The sequence below is a fragment of the Hoplias malabaricus genome, chromosome 4 (assembly GCF_029633855.1).
Source record: "Hoplias malabaricus isolate fHopMal1 chromosome 4, fHopMal1.hap1, whole genome shotgun sequence".
In the NCBI taxonomy this organism is placed as follows: Eukaryota; Metazoa; Chordata; class Actinopteri; order Characiformes; family Erythrinidae; genus Hoplias; species Hoplias malabaricus.
In genome coordinates, this window is record NC_089803.1 from 52,422,156 (window position 1) to 52,443,541 (window position 21,386).

At 37.7% G+C, this 21,386-nt stretch overlaps 1 pseudogene; it reads right to left on the reverse strand.

The window, feature by feature from the left end:
• Window positions 1-20,609, reverse strand: part of LOC136694731 (scavenger receptor cysteine-rich type 1 protein M130-like) — a 41,212-nt pseudogene extending 20,603 nt beyond the window's left edge.
• Between the last annotated feature and the right edge of the window lie 777 nt (window positions 20,610-21,386).

Genomic DNA, 21,386 nt, shown 5'->3' on the forward strand with positions numbered 1-21,386 from the left:
AACCCTAACTCGCCTAGAATATGAGGGAACCCAAGTCATTGATCTAACCTCCATAGATAACACTCTTAGAGAGCTGTCGTCTCAACCCCTATGGCCAGTTCAGCCTGTCACCTATGCATGGTCCACTCCGGACACCTTACTAGTTACCCTGGTAGGATTAGGATATCTTTTGACCTTTGGTATAGCTTGGTTCTATTTCAAATGCACTTGAGCCCTCCAGAGCAGGTTAGAAACTTGGTCTAATAAAATGGTCAAATTCGTTAGACATAAGAGAGCCCAGAGAGGTGAACCCCCAAGTTTTAGATATGAAGCCGAAGGCCATGTCGAAGAACCAGCTCTCGAGGTTGCGTTTGAACAAGACCTACCCCTAAATAATTAGAATCCCTTCAGCATGCAAACATCAACACTCCATATGCACCCATACCCTGATAGGAAGACATCAGCTCTGGAAATGTGTTTGGATATGCTTGCTGATCTCACCTTCCTCCACAGCAAAAGTTCTTTTCTGCTCCATGCTCCCTGCAGGACCATAAAACTGAAAAAAGGGTGGAATGTAGTGGAGTATGGACCGAATAAAGAAATGAGAGTTCTTAATAAAAACTCTCCACCCTAACAAGGATTTTTGTTTGCAACAGAATCCCACATTCCACAGAACTGCGTGTGTGTAAAAACGCTGCACTCTTCCCCCACACACAAAAATTCACTTAAAGTCTACATCAAAAACGCCTGTCTAACGCCTCCAGATAACAAACCAAGTTTATGATGCTCTTAAGAAAAAGAAGAACAAACAAAGTGGTGAAAACCACTTGTTAAAAGGACTCTTTATGACGAGTGGCGCCTAAATGACGGAAACGTTATCTCAGGCCTACCAAACAGACGGCCCCAGATGGTAAAACTGACTGAACTCGGGTTGACCTCCCGGTAACCATCCGCACAGGACGAACAGCATGGACCAACAGCGACCCCAAGTGGACATTGGCGAAATCACGTCTTGCCTGAGGTTGCCGGGATACATAATGGGAATAATCAAATTCTGATAAATATGTGTACGCGATATATATGAATGTCACTCTTTGTGTCTTCAGATGAACATCTATCAACCAATGAAGTGATGTGTATTACTGTTTTCAATCATGAAAGTAAGTTTCTGTCTCTAACTAAGATAACGAATTAATAAGTAGGCCTATTGAATCAATTTTCAGTTCTGGATCTGCAGGAACCAGCGAAGCTTTCGTCTCTACGTCCACATAGTGGACCCTCCTACTCAGGACATTGAGCCAGAGGATCCTGCCGCCTGTCATTACGCTCAGAGTACGCCCGAGGTGACTCGACCGACGGGGAAATCACTCCACGCTGACCCAGCCTGGAAACTTCCGCGGGAGAACTGCGGAAGCAAGCGAGACGCCATCACTTCCAGGACCTCAAAGAGCCTCTGTACCCGACGAGTAGTTGAGAATCGATGAAAAAGTAAGATAAACCTACGCACTTCCAGAGCTGAAAATTGAATTAAGTCTCTTGATAAATTTATACGTTAATTAAACCTCAGTTAGCAACACATTAGTCACATACCATATTGCCTAGCTTATCTTCCAATTCAAATCGGCTTCACCTGCGTTGATGCCGTGAGGTTTCAAGATTATGCTATGTTAAGTAAATATTCTTCTTCTTTTTGTTAATAAATATTTCCATTATTTGAAATCACAGTGTGTGGAGTCTGTTCATTAGAAGTCTGAAGATCCTGAAGAACTCACTTAGCTTGGCTATCATTCATTCTCAAATGAATTATTAACGTTTTAATTACTTAAGCTAATTATAAAATTTTAATTACTATCATTAGTCAAATATCAGTAATCATAAGAGCTTGAATAAGGTCACAGCTACAAACACAATATATAAATATATATAAAAATATATTTATATCACAGTGTATATACAACCTACACTACACACATCTGTTTACTTATTTATACCTACACTTATCCAAACATGTGATGGAGAGCTGTTCTCTGGAGCTGCAGTTTATTGCCTTTGCACTGTTGCAGTTCCCCAGATGAGTTTCACTCCCAGAACATTTAAATCCTCTCACACACATGTCTGTTTGTTGTGGTCTGGATGGAGAGTATCTGGAGAAGTTTAGCACAGAGCCACAGCCCAGCTGTCTGCAGACCACAGAGGCCTCAGACACACTCCAGGACTCAAATACAACTCTTCTCCAGTCCTGCATGAAGTACACCTCCACCTCCCCCTCACACTGTCTTCCTCCAGAAAACCGCACTCGCCCCTCATACAACGCCAGAGAAGAATCTGAAGGGGATCAAAATCATATTTAGATTTTTACACATTTAACGAGACACTTCAGTTTTAAGAGCATCACGTGTTTAGATAAAAAACACTGTACATCGTTACATGGTTCAAAAAACTCACTGCTGCAGATGACTCCAGTGTCCTGTTTGTGAGAGACTGCAGTTCGACTCCATGATGAAATGGGACATTGTGACAGGTGTGTTTCATTCCCCTGACAATCAAACACATCAGCCCAGATCTGACCACTCCCCTCCCCAAACCAGTCTGACCCCAACACAGCCACAGCAGTCCCACACTTCAGCTGACCACAGAGGACACTGGCAGCTCTCATATCCCAGCTTCCATCACATACTGTGCCCCACTCACTGAGGTACTGGATCTCCACTCGACCAGAACATGAGTCAGAGCCGTTCTCCAGACGAGCTCCTGTGTGACCTGAACACAAAACAGTTCATCAAAACAGTCTGTAACAGAATACAAACACAGGGATCACCTTTACATAATCATCATTAAAAAATATTTAATAAAGGATGACTCAGATTATATGCTTAACCAGAACATATGAGTCCGATGTCACTGTCATGGGAGAGGTTGTAATTCCGTGAAGATGATTTCGGACAAAAGGAAATCTGAGGTTCGTTTCCTCTGCACTGAAGCTCCTCTGACCACACCTGGTCCTCCCCTCTGCCAAAAGCAGCTGCTCCCAGCACCTCCACAGGACGCCCACAGCCCAGCTCTCTACACACAACCTCTGCATCCTGCTGGTGAATGTCAGACACTGTGGCCCAGGTTTTCCCATGAAGTACCTCCACTCTCCCAGAGCACTTATGGGGACCATTAGCAAGTCTGGGCCTTATGTGACCTGTGAAATAGCCACTGAAATGTCACAAAAACCAAGATGTATAAAAATAGTAAGTTAATTAAAATGTACTTTGTTAGGATCCTGTAAATGAAATGGCAGTTCACAAAACTCACATTCAGTCCACACCTTCACTGTATTGTACTATGAGTGCATTTCTGGGTGAATTATTTATTTTATGAAGACTACATTATACAAGATAAGACACTGAGATAGTATTAAGACTTTGGGAGGAAATGTAGAGGTGAAACATTTACAGGATCATAGAAATTAATTGTCTATGTCACCTTAGAAAGGGGGCGGCACGGTGGCGCAGCAGGTAGTGTCACACAGCTCCAGGGGCCTGGAGGTTGTGGGTTCGATTCCCGCTCCGGGTGACTGTCTGTGAGGAGTTGGTGTGTTCTCCCCGTGTCCGCGTGGGTTTCCTCCGGGTGCTCCGGTTTCCTCCCACAGTCCAAAAACACACGTTGCAGGTGGATTGGCGACTCGAAAGTGTCCGTAGGTGTGAGTGAATGTGTGTGTGTCTGTGTTGCCCTGTGAAGGACTGGCGTCCCCTCCAGGGTGTATTCCCGCCTTGCGCCCGATGATTCCAGGTAGGCTCTGGACCCCCCGCGACCCTAAATTGGATAAGCGGTTACAGATAATGGATGGATGGACCTTAGAAAGGAAAGAGTAAGTGTTTCAGACTTGCTTATCATTTCAGAATAAATTTTCAAGTATGTTGAAATATCTGGAAATGTTTTTTATGAAGGAAAAGGGACTATTATTATAGGATTCTTCAAAGTAGATATATTACATCACCCTATTATGATCATGTCCACCAGAGACATGGGAAAATATCTATTTTGTCTGATGATTAAAAATGTTTTAAAATGGATAAAATCATTGTTTGAGCAGACTGTTTCATGTTTAATAATTCTTATTTCAGTAATACTGTAAATATTATGTGTAATACTACACGTAAAATTTTTGAGACAAAAAACTCCAAATTGTAGGAATTACTTCACTACTCCAGCATACTTGGCCACAGAGTTAAAGTTTGCACTCGAGGGTTTAAAAAAACAAAACAAGGAACGCTTTGCCACTCTCAGCTCAAGTTCTGCTCTATGTGACCAAATAATGCGGTAGAAATATTAGTCTCTCATAATTCGCTACTTAGTGTGGCCAAGAACCAAGTACTACTGCAGGAACAGAAATTTGACTGTTATTGCAATTCTGATTGCCCCAATCGATTTGTGAGTTCTGGTCTTTTTGATATGCTACATGACCAACTTCCCATTGGAAAAACTTGTCCTTGATCCAATATGGCAGCTTTCAAGATGGCAGAAATGTTCCAGACATAGTTTAAAAGATACGCCCCCTCAGAATTATTTGATGGAGTATTTAGATATGTCATTTTCCCTTTCATTTCTGAAATAAAAGCCATTAGGCTTTTGACTCATCCTGTATATATATATATATATATTCATGTTTCAGTTTACTACATCTTTTGAACACAGCAGCTGTCCTTCACAATATGGTAAAAATTCATGATGAATGGACCAATAGAAATGCTCCATTGAAAGTTAAGGAGACTTTTTCCTTCTCCTTTAAAGTTGCTATTTTGGAAGGTATATATATATAAATATATATGGAAGTTACATTGTAAGTTCTGGCAAATGAAACAGAAGTTGTCACTTGTTGCACTATTGTTGGTCACTGTACATTGGTCAAGTAGGAACCGCTCAGTAATATGTATTGAGACTTATGGAGAAATTACACTGTATTAATATTCTGAAATTAAACGCATATTATAGTGTCACAGGCAATTTCATAAAATTGTTCATAGATTAAATGTTGTTAAAACCCATACCTGAACAGATCAGTTGAGCATCATTTTCATGAGTACAGCTGTGTTTACCCCACCCCAATGATCCACAGTTTTTAAGGGTAGATTCTGATCCGTTGCAGTCCACAAAACTCATCCAGATCAACCCAGATCCTAGTTTGTCCACATCTATGATCAGTGTGTCCCCACAGTCCAACTCTCTACACACCACTGCAGCAGCTTTGTCATTTATACCCTTAACACAGACTGTTCCCCACTGTCCTCTGTGAAAAACTTCCATTCTCCCACCACAGCGACTGCCACCATCCACCAACCTCACACTGTCTGCACACCAAAAAAATAAATAAATGAAGTGAAAAACATGTAATTGGCACATAAATAAAATAACCATAACTTCTTTTAAAGTCAGTATTCTGTGTTTTGTTCCTTTAAAATTTGAAAAAATTTCTTACGAGCACAGACCAGGCCCACATCATTGTCATGGGAGCAGTTGTGTTTGAGTGAAGATGATTTTGGACAGAAGTGAATCTGAGATTCATTTCCTCTACACTGAAGCTCCTCTGACCACACCTGGTCCTCCCCTCTGCTAAAAGCAGCTGCTCTCAGCACCTCCACAGGACGCCCACAGCCCAGCTCTCTACACACAACCTCTGCATCCTGCTGATCAAATCCAGCATCACACACTGTGGACCAGGTCCCTCCATGAAGCACCTCCAATCTCCCAGAGCAGCGAGAACCACCAACCAGCCGAACCCCTGAAGTTTAGACATAAAGAAAGAAAGATGTTTTAAGGTTGTCAACACATAGGATTTTTTTTTTAATATCAATACCAAAATCAGTTGCAGTTGGCCAATAAAGGTAAGATGTCACTCTCCCTAGTGGAAATAATATATTACAGTACCTGCTGTGCCACCATGCTGCCCATATATATATACTTTGTTTGATTAAACATTTTATATAATCAGTAACTACATATTTTAGGTATGTGTTTATTATAAATGTAAAGTAATGTGCAATCAGCAGTGGCTGGTAATTCAGGGCTGTTTGTGCCACACTGTCAGTTTCAACAACCATCCCAACATAATTTAACACATACTGCAGAACACCATTTTTAAGTGACTATAAAAAAATACCAATAGACTAATAGTTATCAAAATGAACATAAATTGCAGCTCTAATGTGCTCAAATACAATGTACATTTCACCATATGGAGCTAACTACACAGCCATTCAGAAACATACACATATAGCAAAATGTCATATAATGTTGGATCATACTGCATTTATGTTCAAAGAAAACCAGTTTAGCAAGAGATGGAGATAAGGGGAGGCTAGAAACTGCACACCAGAGACCAAGGCAGATCTGAGGGCTGAGGCTGCATGGGGATATATATATATATATATATATATATATATATAATTTTATTTATTTTATTTTTTTTTATATAAAATTCTAATAATAATATATGGCAAGCCAAACAGGAAATATTTAATGAATTTTGATATATATAGAATGAAAGTTGATATATATAGAATGAACTTTGATATATATAAAATGAAAGCTGATATATATAGAATGAACTTTGATATATATAGAATGAACTTTGATATATATAGAATGAAAGCTGATATATATAGAATGAACTTTGATATATATAGAATGAACTTTGATATATATATAGAATGAACGCTGATATATATAGAATGAAAGTTGATATATATAGAATGAACTTTGATATATATAGAATGAAAGCTGATATATATAGAATGAAAGTTGATATATATAGAATGAACTTTGATATATATAGAATGAACGCTGATATATATAGAATGAAAATTGATATATATAGAATGAACTTTGATATATATAGAATGAAAGCTGATATATATAGAATGAAAGTTGATATATATAGAATGAACTTTGATATATATAGAATGAACTTTGATATATATAGAATGAAAGTTGATATATATAGAATGAACTTTGATATATATAGAATGAACTTTGATATATATAGAATGAAAGCTGATATATATAGAATGAACTTTGATATATATAGAATGAAAGCTGATATATATAGAATGAACGCTGATATATATAGAATGAAAGTTGATATATATAGAATGAAAGTTAATATATATAGAATGAACGCTGATATATATAGAATGAAAGTTGATATATATAGAATGAAAGTTGATATATATAAAATGAACTTTGATATATATAGAATGAAAGCTGATATATATATAGAATGAAAGTTGATATATATAGAATGAACTTTGATATATATAGAATGAACGCTGATATATATAGAATGAAAGTTGATATATATAGAATGAACTTTGATATATATAGAATGAACTTTGATATATATAGAATGAAAGTTGATATATATAGAATGAACTTTGATATATATAGAATGAACTTTGATATATATAGAATGAAAGCTGATATATATAGAATGAACTTTGATATATATAGAATGAAAGCTGATATATATAGAATGAACGCTGATATATATAGAATGAAAGTTGATATATATAGAATGAAAGTTAATATATATAGAATGAACGCTGATATATATAGAATGAAAGTTGATATATATAGAATGAACGCTGATATATATAGAATGAAAGCTGATATATATAGAATGAACGCTGATATATATAGAATGAAAGTTGATATATATAGAATGAAAGTTGATTTATATAGAATGAACTTTGATATATATAGAATGAACGCTGATATATGTAGAATGAACACTGTTATATATAGAATGAAAGCTGACATACAGGGGTTGGACAATGAAACTAAAACACCTGGTTTTAGACAACGATAATGCATTAGTGTGGTGTAGGGCCTCCTTTTGTGGCCAATACAGCAGCAATTTGTCTTGAGAAAGTCCTGTACAGTGGTCAGATGGATTTTAAGCCATTCTTCTTGCAGGATAGTGGCCAGGTCACTACGTGATGCTGGTGGAGGAAAACGTTTCCTGACTCGCTCCTCCAAAACACCCCAAAGTGGCTCAATAATATTTAGATCTGGTGACTGTGCATTGTCATCCTGATACACGGAATCGCCTTCAGGATACAATGTTTGAACCATTGAATGCACATGGTCCTCCAGAATGGTTCGGAAGTCCTTGGCCATGATCATTCTATATATATCAGCGTTCATTATATATCCCCCATACTCAAATAGCGGCCTCCTGGCCTTTTTAGGCCCATTGGTCATCTATTTCTGGCACGAGAGCTGTTTTGAAAAGTTTTTTTTTTATTATGATTTTTTTTTCAATCGCGCTGTCCGCTCTTATTTTGAAATCGCGCACCGCGAGGCTGGTGATTGCCTCCATGGCAACAATAAACAGATAGCAGTAAAGCCTTCGGAAACGAGACAGTCAAAGTTCATTCTATATATATCAAAGTTCATTCTATATATATCAAAGTTCATTCTATATATATCAACTTTCATTCTATATATATCAACTTTCATTCTATATATATCAAAGTTCATTCTATATATATCAGCTTTCATTCTATATATATCAACTTTCATTCTATATATATCAAAGTTCATTCTATATATATCAACTTTCATTCTATATATATCAGCGTTCATTCTATATATATCAAAGTTCATTCTATATATATCAGCTTTCATTCTATATATATCAACTTTCATTCTATATATATCAGCGTTCATTCTATATATATCAACTTTCATTCTATATATATCAGCTTTCATTCTATATATATCAACTTTCATTCTATATATATCAGCTTTCATTCTATATATATCAAAGTTCATTCTATATATATCAACTTTCATTCTATATATATCAACTTTCATTCTATATATATCAAAGTTCATTCTATATATATCAACTTTCATTCTATATATATCAGCGTTCATTCTATATATATCAAAGTTCATTCTATATATATCAACTTTCATTCTATATATATCAAAGTTCATTCTATATATATCAGCTTTCATTCTATATATATCAGCTTTCATTCTATATATATCAACTTTCATTCTATATATATCAAAGTTCATTCTATATATATCAGCTTTCATTCTATATATATCAGCTTTCATTCTATATATATCAAAGTTCATTCTATATATATCAACTTTCATTCTATATATATCAAAGTTCATTCTATATATATCAACTTTCATTCTATATATATCAACTTTCATTCTATATATATCAAAGTTCATTAAATATTTCCTGTTTGGCTTGCCATAATAATAATAATAATAATAATAATATTTTTCAAATAAAACAAAAAACTGATCCGGGTTAAACCTGATCAAATGTGAACGCATGCAAATAATTTTAAATTATACAGTTTAATTAATAATTAAATTATACATTATATATATTTCGGCAATAATTTTCAAATTTTTTATTTTACCTGAGCAAATGACACCAGCATCAGAACTATGATCACAGTTGTGTTTTCCCCACCCTTTTGATTTACAGTTCTTCAGTGTAGACTCAGATCCTCTACAGTCAACACCATCCATCCAGATTGTTCCTGATCCTGCTCCAAACTGAGCATCACTCAGTGCATCTACAGCCTCACCACACCTCAGCTCTCTACACACCACTGCAGCGTCTCTCATATCCCAGTTATTACTGCACACTGTTCCCCACTGTCCTCTTTGAAGAACCTCCACTCTCCCAGCACAGCGACTGCTTCCATTCACCAACCTCACACTCTCTGTAGAACAGTCAGAAAGAGAGAGAGAGAGCGAGAGAGAGAGAGAGAGAGAGAGAGAGAGAAAGAAAGAGAAAGAAAAATATTGTCACCATCTCAGAACCAAGTCCAAGAAGTCACAAAGGCATAAGCAGTTATTTGTAGACTACGCTACACGCTATCACAGGGAAGTCCTCTGCACAAAACCTGAGTCATCTCTTGAGCTACTGTAAGAAAGCTGGTTTACTGTTAAGGAAATTCAACATCCTGAAACACATCTTCACAAACCAGGGCTTCCTCTTCATGTCCCAAATAATGGCAGATATTTGTAGGATGCTACAGATAAGCAACATCATATATATATTTACATTCCACTGACTAACATGCTCATGAAAAAATTTAACCAGACAACACAACAAATGTTACATAGTGTGGTCTACATGTAAAAATGAGACCTCCTGCTTATGTTTATTTACAGTACATCCCCAAGTATTCTCCTTCTGAATGGGGAATAAAAAGGAATTAAAAAAAAAACAAAAAAAAAAACATTGGGCTGGAAATAAACAAACACGTGGAGCAACATCTGTACATCTGTACAACCCTTACAATTATTATTAGGGAACAAATGTTGCTGTTGGTTTCATCTGCCATATGCAAAATTCTAGAAAACTGCCAGAAACTGTACAAAGTTTAGCAGGAAGATTTAGTTCTGACCATCTCTAGCAGCAAGGTAAGCGCCAGAATAAATAAATATACTCCATTAACCTGTTAAGCATGTGGAGTGAACCATAACCTTGTTGTTTTGTTGTTGAGACTGTGGCCTGAAAACTGAAAAGAATCATTTGCAACACTAAGTATTTTAAATCTACAGTACATAATGACTATGACTAACTATAAAACATTAAATTCCAAGATACAGCTCTTACCAGAACACACCAGACCCACTTCACCATCATGTGAACAGCTGTGTTTGAGTGAAGATGATCTTGGACAGAAGGAAATCTGAGATTCATTTCCTCTACACTGAAGCTCCTCTGACCACACCTGGTCCTCCCCTCTGCCAAAAGCAGCTGCTCCCAGCACCTCCACATGATGCCCACAGCCCAGCTCTCTACACACAACCTCTGCATCCTGCTGATCAAATCCAGCATCACACACTGTGGACCAGGTTTCTCCATTAAACACCTCCATTCTCCCAGAGCAGTGAGAACCACCAACCAGCCGCACTCCTGAAAACATTATAAAAGTAAAGACAAACCATATTTTTAACATTTTTATATCAAATTTTTGTGATAAAAATGAATGATTAACATATCATGAATAATATGATGTTAAGGTGATCAATAAATTAGAAGCTTACCTGAGCAGGTTACACCAGCATCAGAACTATGATCACAGTTGTGTTTTCTCCACCCTTTTGATCTACAGCTCTTCAGTGTAGACTCTGATCCATTACAATCGACATAATTCATCCAGATTGGTCCTGATCCTGCTCCAAAGTGAGCATTACTTAGAGCATTTACAGCCTCCCCACACTTCAGCTCTCTACACACCACTGCAGCGTCTCTCATATCCCAGTCATCACCACACACTGTTCCCCACTGTCCTCTGTGAAGAACCTCCACTCTCCCAGCACAGCGACTGCTTCCATTCACCAACCTCACACTGTCTGAACAGTAAAAACAAATGAAGTAAAAAAATGAAAAGAAGTGAAAAAATAACTGTTTAAATGATGAGATAAAACCACCATGACTTGTTTTGAAGTCAGAAAAATGTGTTTCATATGTGAAATCAGTTCTTACGAGCACAGACCAGGCCCACATCATTGTCATGGGAGCAGCTGTGTTTGAGTGAAGATGATGTTGGACAGAAGTAAATCTGAGATTCATTTCCTCTACACTGAAGCTCCTCTGACCACACCTGGTCCTCCCCTCTGTCAAAAGCAGCTGCTCTCAGCACCTCCACAGGACGTCCACAGCCCAGCTCTCTACACACAACCTCTGCATCCTGCTGATCAAATCCAGCATCACACACTGTGGACCAGGTCTCTCCATGAAGCACCTCCACTCTCCCAGAGCAGTGAGAACCACCAACCAGCCGAACCTCTGAAATAATGTTGACATATATTGATTTGTTATGTTCTGCTACAATTTACAAGTTATTTTTTAGCAGAAATATATGCAAGTAGAAATTAGACCATGAGAACATGTATCTGGCTATGGAGAAAAAAATAAAATGTCTAACAAATGAAAACTAACTCATTCATATTTTTTGAATCTGTAATAAATGGGTTATTCTTTGATTAAAATACAAAAATGAAATCAAAGCCTACCTGAGCATATAATTCCAGCATCTTTATCATGACCACAGTTATGTTTACCCCATCCTTGTGATTTACAGTTCCTCAGTGTAGACTCTGATCCGTTACAGTCCACATTATTCATCCAGGTTAAACCTGCTCCTGCTCCAAAGTGAGCATCACTCAGTGCATCTACAGCCTCCCCACAGTTCAGCTCTCTACACACCACTGCAGCATCTCTCATATCCCAGTCATCATCACACACTGTTCCCCACTGTCCTCTGTGAAGAACCTCCACTCTTCCAGCACAGCGACTGCTTCCATTCACCAACCTCACACTGCCTGAACAAAAGAGAGATACATACATACATAGAAACATGCATACATACATGGAGCTATGTTGCTCCTTTGGGCCCGGCCAGGCCCCATGAGTGAAAATCTGGCAACCCAGAGCTCTTAGAGGAGAACCTCCCCCAAGCCAGGCTTCAAGGTGAGGCCCCAGTATCCCAACCCCATGCGAAGTAAGTTCTCACCCCCAACTTGAAGGGAGCATGCCATCTGTTACTGGGAGATAACCATCACCTAAGATTTGGATGTGCTGATCCGAATACTGACCGCTTCACATTCGGTTGCAAACTTCTCAAGTGCACGCTGGAGGCCAGTACTCATATGCGGAATCGGGAGTTCCCCGAGCCCACCAAGCTCAAAATGCTTCCTTCTTCCTCTTGACAGCTTCCTTCACCCTTGGTGTTTACCAACGGGTTCTTTGGGTTGCTCTTGACAACTCAGTCCCTCTCGTTACCAAAAAACATAGTGTCCAAAACATATGGTCTCAGATCAGAAAACACAACCACAAGGTCGATTATTGGCCTTTGGCCAAGGGTGCTCTGGTACCCTTATGAGCAACCTTATGTTCGAACATGGTGTTTGTTAGGGACAAACCATGACTAGCACAAAAGTCAAATTACATCATGCCACTGGGGTTCAGATCAGGCAACTCCAACTGTACAGCCACCACCCTGTACCATTCCTGAGTAGGAGAGAGATCAACCCCTATCGAGGAGTTTGGTTCCAGAACACACTCTGTATGTAGAGGTGAACCCAACTACATCTAGCTGGTATCTCTCAACCTCTCACACCACCTCCGGCTTGTTACGTTCCACATGCCAAGAATCAGTTTCTGCTGCCAAGCTCCATGATGCCAGGGGCTCCTTCACCCCCGGTCTGTGCCAATGAGCATTGCACTGCACCTCTACTCTTGACCTTGTGGGTGGTGGGCCCACATGATCTTTCCACATTGTGTTTTCAGGATGAGCCCGGCCAGTTCACGTGGGCTGCCAGGCCACCAGGCGCTTGCCGTCGGACACTAACCCCAGGCCTCCCAGTAAACATTTAGCCATTGATTCAAAGTTGAAACAGCGTAATGTCTGCCGTCTAAACAACATTCTCTTAAGGTTGAAAATAAAAGTTGAAAAGACGTCCAAACACAGACATTGAAAAGACGACTATTAGACGTATTTTAGATGTCCATTGACGTTATTAATTGGTCCCGAAATGAATTACTTGTATAAAACGCATTTTGGACGTCCACTGATGTTATCAATTGGTCACAACTTAACTAACTTATTAAGATGGAATTTGGAAGTCCATTGACGTTTAAAATATGACTACTTTTAGACCTATTTTGTTTACTGGGCTGGCTCCAGGGCTAGGTCCCTACACTGTAAAAAGTGGGACTGGGGTAAATTAATATTTAGTTAAAAACTAATAGTAACTTGCACTTAATAAAAAGACTTCATGTAGTTTGAAATAAAGTTGAGTTAAATTCAACAAATTTGAACAAAGTATTAATTGCAATTTACACAATTTTGGCTAAATAAAATTAGCTGTGATATGTTGAATAGAATTTATTCATATTTTATGAGTAACACCAAAGATCCAGAAAATGTAATAGATTTTACTCATTGGGAGGTCTTTAATATTAATCATACACTTCCGCCCAAAGCATTTTGAAACTCGTGGACACCAGCATTATTGGGTTCTGAACGTCCTCGGACTTCCCAAAGTGAACAGCTTTTAAATTATTAACAGCAAAAGAAAAGTTTTTATCTAAAATTGTGTATTTTGTTTGAGGCGCTCTTAAATGTGGTGACACGCAGTTCTAAGCTCCGGATTTTTAAGGTGGATCGGTGTGTTTGAGGGGGGGAGGGGGGGGGGGACGACAGTTGTTTGTATGTGGATGAAGTTTAACTTGTGTGTAAGTTTTTAATTCACTGATTGAATTACCAGAGACACTCATCTGTAACTCGAGGTGTTTAGTTTGTAGCACTGTCGCTAACGCAGTTAGCCGTCTCCGGAGTTTGGAGGCATTTCCACCTTAAGAGATCTGAAACCGCAAAACCATGGAGCAGGACTAGAGTAAACCTCATTTCTGTTCGTTGTTTTCAACGTTTGGAGTTCTTTTCTCTGTCTAAAACAACACCAGATGCCTCTGCTATGAGCAGTGAGAGAGAGACCGAGCAGGTAACTGAGGCGGTTTATTTACAAACACCGGTGCTTCGTAAAAACCGGTTTCGAGCACAGACTGGAGAGTTAGCTGATGGTGAGGAACAAAGTTTGATTAAAAAACAAAGTGTTTTTGTGATTATAATCCTGAATTACGGTTTTAAGAAGCTGATGTTGTGCTTTCTGTTGACGGTATAATGAAGCCATGACACGACGCTCAGTCTCCTTAAGAGTATACTTTCAAACGGCCATTGCAGCAGTAGCGCACTCTCACTTAATACATAGAGTTGCGTTTACGTATTATATGTATATATATATATATATATATGTTAGCATTCCATACTCATCAGAATGCATGTTTTCATAATATTGTTTAGGAACACCTAGCTACATTTGTTTTTATTTTTAATCTTTTATTTTTTTTTAAAATCTATTTCCCAATAGCTTTTTCTCTTTTCACGCCATATACTCGATGGTTTCTGTCCACTCTGAATTTTTACTGCTGATGTTATTTCTGTGTCAGAAACGGTGTTATATTCACTGTTTAATTGTTTAATTTCGTGTTTCGGACATTTTGTAGAGTTCGAAAACAGGCTGTAGCCGATATGGCTCGCAGTTTACTTTTTTACTGTAAATCTGAATCCTAAAATAAAATTCGAGCGTGACTTGAGGGCACTACTATAAACAATATAATTAGTACTTACTAAAAGCAAGAAAAATTCCAATTCCAATAGTTTCTATAAAATGTTATGACCTGTGTTTGCTCACTGTCTACAGTCTGGTTTAAATGATTTGACTACAGCAAGGTTATGTCTGTTTATATTTTATGTACATAATGTATTTCAAATACAAGAGATCATATTTTGTTAACAATTATACCCAGTCAATCTAATTGGGACTCAGGATGCACCTGGAAATAGATGAATAGAAAAGACCAACACTAAAACATTACACTTGCTTATGAAGTTAAAGCTAATATTCATCTATGTGCAGGTGCACGCTGAATCCTAATTAAATTGATCTGGTATAAGATGAATGCAGTCTCAAAACATTGTTGAGATTTAAGTGCACCAACAGGTTTTGACCTTGCATCACATTCCAAAATATATTCTGCCTGTGATCCTTGATGTAGTTGTATCAATTTTCAATTTTTGTATGAATAAATGTTTACCTGGTATTATTTTTATGCACATTGACCTGTTGACTCGAACATGGCACAAAAAAGACAAATTAAGTAGATTTAACATAAAAAAAATTATGGCAACAAAGTGACACGTGATATTATTGAATAGATGTAAAGTTACTATAATTAGTAAAAAGAAACAAGCTTTCTCCAGAAACCTAGTACAGGCTACTCAATTTTTGCCAGATATTTAGTAAATGTAAATCAATACTTGCAAGATATTTAGTAAATATTAATTAAGTTTTCTCAGGTAAATTGTCCTTTCCTTGTGAAATTAAGTTGAACTTACTCAATATTTTTGAGCTATATTAATTCATATTTAGGCATGTTATTACTAAATCCAACACATTTTAACTGTGCATTTTATTAACCTTGACATAATTTTCTTGCTTAAATATAGTTAATTTATTCAATGAATGTTACTTAAAAGTTGGAAAATTAGAATCTACTCATTAATATTACGTGTCACTTTGTTGCCATAATTTTTTTAAGTAACTAATGGGTCACATTTTTTACAGTGTATATCCCTCACCTGGGCAGGGTACACTTAGTTCTAATTGTTGTGTTCATAGGGATGCTTCTTGGATTGTGTTGTCTGGATTTTCACTCCAGACCTGTTCACCATGGGAGACCCTACTGGGAGCTAACAGCTCCCAACGACATAGCCTTGGAAGTCATTAGACCACATAAGCCCTTCTACCACTCCAAGGCCCCAATCCAGGAAGGGCGATGGACAGTTGCTGTATTCAAATGATGTGGCAAACAAAAACATCCACAAAAATGGAGATACATGTTTAAATGAACAGTGGCGATATTTAACATAATTTACTGCACATCACCAAGAGAAAGTTTAATAGATAAGAGAAACCCCTCTTACCAGCACACACCACTCCAACATCACTGTCATGTGAACAGTTGTGTTTGAGTGAAGATGATCTTGGACAGAAGGAAATCTGAGATTCATTTCCTCTACACTGAAGCTCCTCTGACCACACCTGGTCCTCCCCTCTGCCAAAAGCAGCTGCTCCCAGCACCTCCACAGGACGCCCACAGCCCAGCTCTCTACACACAACCTCTGCATCCTGCTGATCAAATCCAGCATCACACACTGTGGACCAGGTCTCTCCATGAAGCACCTCCACTCTCCCAGAGCAGCGAGAGCCACCAACCACTCTGACTCCTGAAATTTTAGTATGCAACAATAAAGATTACAAAATGCACTTTTTAATAAACACAAGCGCATATACAGTATCCAGAAGTTTGTGCACCCCAAAGACATTACAGGTTTTGTTGTCTTTCTAAGAAAAAACACACCACCTTCACTCTCTGAATATTTAAATGCAAAATCATTGTTTATTTACAGAATTGAAAGCAATTATAACAATTACTTATTCATATAGCCTAAGCAAAGATTTCAGAACATTCTGTATTTCATGTTTAATCTTTTAATTTTAGGAAGAGTTAATATAAAGAAAAAGAACTAGCACCATTTACAATTAAGAGAACACCATCTAAAATTCAGTGAGCAGCAGAACCTACAATTATCTGGTGGACACACAATCATATCTTGTGTATCTGATATTCACAATATTGTGTCATCAAAAAAAATGGATGCTTTGTAAATTTGCACCTAACACAACCTGCTTTACAATAATAATTTAATTATGAACACCTAAACTTCTTTGACATATCCTGATATTTTTTTATTTTATAGGAAACATTAGCATGTATAATTTCAGTAGCTGATGGAGAATTCACTTATTCATAGATCAGGCATGGGACATTTCCCCAGAGGCAAAAATGTGACTGCAATAAACAAATAATATAAAGACATGATAATTATTTTAAACAAATGAGTTTTATGGCAAAAATATTAAAATGGTCAAAAGGATTCTTGAGTTTAAAACTCAGGCCTGAACTCTGTGGGAAAAAAGGCGAATGGTAGCATGAGGGTTTTTGGTACAGTATGATAAGACATCCTTAGGAGATAAGGATACCTTTTTAATTGGGCTCCTATGATACACTGCATCCCTAGAAGATGAGGGTACCATTTTAATTGGGGTTCTATGGAATGCAACTTAATAGGAGGGGCGAGATAATCTCACCCCAAAAAGTGTATGTAAACTGTAGTTTTCAGTAAGCCAGTGTGAGTGAATCTGCAGGAGGCCTTCTGTGATTGCTCTCCAAATAAAGAAACTGCTGATCTTCCAAGAGGTCGTCTTCGTCTTTCAAGTATTTTTTTAAGAACTAGACACTTTTATTTGAACTTATTCTTTCAAGTAGTATAGTTAGATCAGATATAAGATTAACACGTCATGGTAATGACATAGCTCACACACTTTGGTACATTCACATATTTTGAAAACAACATATTTACCTTAAACTTGTACCAACGCTGACAACAAGGGATAGCAGATTTATATTTGTCTTATCCTTCAAAGCTTCAGAGAAAAAAAAAAAAAAAAAACATTGCTGAGGACCTAAGGGCTAGCGTTCTGTACCAGTTTTGACCACAAGCGTGTAGCCGAAAATGGAGGACCAAAAAATGACATAAACAATCAATCAATTGATAAATAAATGTACATATCATCACTGTCTGATTAAAAACATGTATCTCCAAAAAGCTAACCTTTTCAGCAACAGGAAAATACTGTATTTCTGTGATGGTGACAGTAAAAATAACCCACAGATAACGTGATTATACACATTACAGATCAGAAATTAAAAATCTTCATTTGGACACATGTCCAGAAGTTTCACATGTAAAATGGACTTGTGTGTATTGTAGACAGCAAATATTGAACAATGCTGATTTCTTTTAGTGGATTCCAACGAGCGTCCAACGTCCAACTTCCCATAACCAAATCATGCAGCGTATTCTCCTAAAAACTGGCACTAAGAATCAGTGTCTTAACAAAAGCAGAGTCTCTCGTTACTATACTTGATCGAAATCAGTGTATTTAATCCTTATTGTGATTCATTATAGCCACGCTGCTCTAATATTTCACATGAGTAAATGTGCATTCAGTTGTAGTCTCAATCAGTACCAGGAGAACGGGGAGGCAGCTGACAGGTACCGAGGAGCCAAGCGGCTCGCATATTGGATTGGATTTTGTGTGTCTTTTGTCTATTTAGGAACATTGCGGCAGCCCTTCTGCCATGTGAAATAGTTATTAGGCCTGTGCCACTATAGATTATTTCTGTAAGAACTGTAGTGAAGTTTACCTGAACAAATGACTCCAGCGTCTTTATGATGATCACAGATCCACTGTCCATACACTCCATTTATGCAGGCCCTCACTGTAAATTCTGATCCTCTACAGTCCACAACACCCATCCAGATTGGTCCTGATCCTGTTCCAAAGTAAGCATTACTCAGTGCATCTACAGCCTCCCCACAGTTCAGCTCTCTACACACCACTGCAGCGTCTCTCATATCCCAGTCATCATCACACACTGTTCCCCACACTTCTTTGATCAAAACCTCCACTCTCCCAGCACAGCGACTGCTTCCATTCACTAGCTTTACCATGTCTACACAGAAGAGAGAGAGAGAGAGATTTAAGGTTAGAGAAAACATGATTTACCTTGTCAAAATCCATAGATATTGCCACGGTATTCTATAATATACATGCTTTAACATTTACATTTACATTTTTTCCATCTAAATAATGAAAAATAGCCACAGCTTTTAATGCCCTACTGTCATAAAGAACCAAATTTATTTGTCATATTTACAGATGTTGTAGCAAGATTCATCAGTCCAGAAAATGTTTTCACTACAACATTGCTGTTCTAAACCACTGCAATCGATATCAAACAAAATGAAACATTTGGTCGAAGGATGAATAACAGAGGTTTTTCGCAGGTTTTCAGTCATTGTGCCACTTTAGCAATTACGCAGCCTAGAGGTATTTGTCTTGCTTTTTAATGAAAAAATACTATTACAAAAAAAAAAATTAAAAAATGTATTGACAGGAAGCAACAATTCAGCTATGAAGCAAATCCTACTGTCCTGTTAAGGGATAGGGACTGGTTCAATCTCCACTACTGGCAGGAGAATTAAGGTAAGGAAGGAACAGCATTGCCCTCCTCCTTGAAGAGCAAAGCACCTAAACCCCAACTGCACAGTCACCAAGAATGACTGCTGGCAACTTGGATGTGTTTGAGCTCACTGAGAGGGATGGGGCACATTTTGTTTTACATTGTACAATAAGAAAAAAAACTGCAAGGTTCACATTTACCAGCATGGGTTTGTTGGACTGTGTGGGGAATCTGGAGAACCCAAAGGAAACCCATGCAGACACAGGGACAACACATCAAAAACCTCACGGACAGTGACCCAAACTGGAGTTTGAACCCACAACCCCAAAACCCTGGAGTTGTTATAGTGACACTACCTGTTGCATCACTGTGTTGCTCTTGTATACATTAATATGAAAGAAATAAGGACTTTTGCAGAAATTACATTCAGTAGACATACATCAACACAAATGTGGTCATGGGTTGGATTTTAATGAAAGCTGTCCACTGAATGGTTTCTGAGACACTACAAAACAACTGACAAATTCAAAGAATGTTTTAAGGATGTCCAGAACATGTCTTTGGTTTCCTTTTTTTCTGGGCACTATTAAATTTAAACACAAAGTAATGAGCGAACAGATTTTGGAATATGACAAACACTGATATACAAATAAGAAAGTCCATTGCAGGGACAAACTCAGATATTACATAAAACTATAATAAAAAATATTCATTCCTTGAATCCTACAAAATGTCTAGTAACAGCTTTAATGATGTGTACTCACCAGCTGTGGTGGGTGTGAATGTGGAGAGCAGCAGAATTAGAGTCACACAGCTGTCCATCTCCCTCTGACCTGCACACAGTCCACTCAACTCAGCAACAGAACAAACTTCACCTCCTCTCCCCCAGAGACTGAAGAATATCAGAGAGAGGTAGAAGGAGAGAGAGAGAGAGAGAGAGTGCTCCTCACAGCCGCCAATCACACTCACTATGACCTTATTAGAAAGAGAAGAGGAAATCATCAAACACGGTCAGTGACAAATCAGAGGTGGCATTTTCTTCTTTCTCCATATTTATGAAAAGTGTGTCATGCTGACAAACAGTACTCCATCTCTAGTGGAGAGTGTGTGTGTGTGTGCCTGTTTGTGTGTGTGTGTAGAGAGACGCTCAGAGCAGTTTGGTAAGAAAGTCATCAACAAGTAGGAGACTGACTTCAGAGGAATCACTCCAGTGGAGAAAAGCTTTAATGCTGCACCTGCACACAACTGATTTACTCCCTGAAACACACACACACACACACACACACACAAAGATAAACATTTCATACAACTGATCAGAGCTAGTAAACAGTATGCATGAATAAACAAAGTTTAAAAATATTGCTTTTCTTGTATGAACATAGAAAGAAAGCACATTTTAATAATAATATAATGGGTGACACTTTATATTAAGTGTCTCTAATAACTGTAGTTACACATGAACAACATATGCAACAACAATGTAACTACTGATGAATTATTATCTGTTAGAGATGGACTACAGTACTAATGTTTAAGTAATTAAATGTATATCAATTTCAGTTTTGACTTTTGTAATTACACAAGTGTGTCTTAGTTGTAACAGCATATTCTCGCTCATGTAATTACACACATGTAATAACACGTGTAATTACAT